A 1722-nucleotide genomic window follows, 5' to 3' on the forward strand; every position below is an offset into this window, starting at 1 on the left:
GCAAAGAGAAGGAAACATTTCCTCTTAAATTCTTGTCAGAAAAGCAACAGAAAATTGGTGATACAGTCTATAGGCTAAACACTGACCGCCCCCGTAGCTAAACAAAGCAATTGTCACTGAGCACAGATCTCAATTCAACGTCTATTCCACATTGGTTTTTAATAAAACTGAAATGAAACTACGTGGAAACCACGTTGATTCAACCAGTGTGCGCCCAGTGGATTGAGTCTTAGAGACAATTTCTCTGTCGCGAACTGTCACACTGGTTTACCTATTATGGTTGACCACTTGCTGTCAAAAATAACATTTCAATAGTTTAAAATGTAAAACGCCCAAGAAATAGGCAACAACTCGGCAGAATTTGACACCATCAAACAGACACGAGCACAACACACATATGAATGTAGCGACAGTAGCCAACAGCTGTTATCACAGACAGGAAAGGAGAAGTGATTTTACAACATAAATATGCCAATGGACGCGATAAATAAGATCATTACAATTGTAACACAACCTCGCATCACACACAGAGAATTATTGTACAGTAGCAACAATGGTCAGCTAGTCGAGCAGTGCTGCTGTAAAACTGCGGAGATAAACAGGAATTATATAGATAGCTGGTGAAAAGGGGGAAGTGAAGCGCGCAAATCCATGCAACTAAACAAACAAATCCGTTATCCTAGGAAATAAGACCAAATAACAGAGAATGGATCGGGAGAACATCATGTGAATAAGACAAAAAAAACGAATAACTTTTCTATTAAAGAGGAAGTAAAACATATATATGTTTCTCTCTCTCTCTCTCTCTCTCTCTCTCTCTCTCTCTCTCTCTCTCTCTCTCTCTCTCTCTCTCTCCAAGCTCAAAAAACAACCCGTCTCTAATCGGAACGTAACTCGCGCAAAGTTTAACAAAGTAGGAGAGGTTATAGAACACTTTAAAACGGATAAATTGATACTTACAATTTGTTTCTAAAATTGAACCGTAAGCTATATCCTAACAGGAAAAAAGGGAGGAGCAGTCGACACAAACGGCGTTAGAGATCTTTCTCTGTCTGATATGCTACAGATGAAGCAACAACACACCGGCCATAACCTAACCGCAGACAGGGGAAAGTCATCTCACTATACCGCTTCGGGCGCGCGCGCGCACATACATACATAGACACACACACACACACACACACACGCACCACGCACGCACACACGCGCATGTGAGTGTGCATGAAAGGTTACTTACTCCGTAACGTCAGATGTGAAAATTGAGCTTCTTAGCAAATAGTCATATACAGAAAACAGAGTCGGCCGTTCAAAGGTATGATAAATATTGTAATTTCTCTGGACAGGAAAGAACGGAGAGTGAGAGAGAAAGAAAGAGAGAGAGAGAGAGAGAGAGAGAGAGAGAGAGAGAGAGAGAGAGAGAGAGAGAGAGAGAGAGAGAGAGAGAGAGAGAGAGAGAGAGAGATGTAGCTCTTTTGCGCCACTCTCCTTCAGAGCAGGGAAATGTTAGTTGGTTGTTTCTCTCACCACGGTCGGACTGCTAGTCTCATGCTGAAGCGGCTCGCGGAGCAACAAGAATCACTTAAAGACGCCGGGAGGCTAAAGGATGCGCGAAGACACGGGCTGCGTCATCAGCAGGAGTGATGCAAAGTCCTCACCTGACCAATAAGAAACGTCCGCCGGATTTGAGAAGGAACACAAAACGCCTTTGACTTCACACTGGAG

The 1722-nt window shown here is 43.1% G+C and overlaps 1 pseudogene; it reads right to left on the reverse strand.

Annotated features, from left to right (window-relative positions):
• Window positions 1-1516, reverse strand: part of LOC124001974 — a 62789-nt pseudogene extending 61273 nt beyond the window's left edge.
• Window positions 1517-1722: the final 206 nt, after the last annotated feature.

Source organism: Oncorhynchus gorbuscha, linkage group LG17 (genome assembly GCF_021184085.1).
Source record: "Oncorhynchus gorbuscha isolate QuinsamMale2020 ecotype Even-year linkage group LG17, OgorEven_v1.0, whole genome shotgun sequence".
Taxonomy (NCBI): domain Eukaryota; kingdom Metazoa; phylum Chordata; class Actinopteri; order Salmoniformes; family Salmonidae; genus Oncorhynchus; species Oncorhynchus gorbuscha.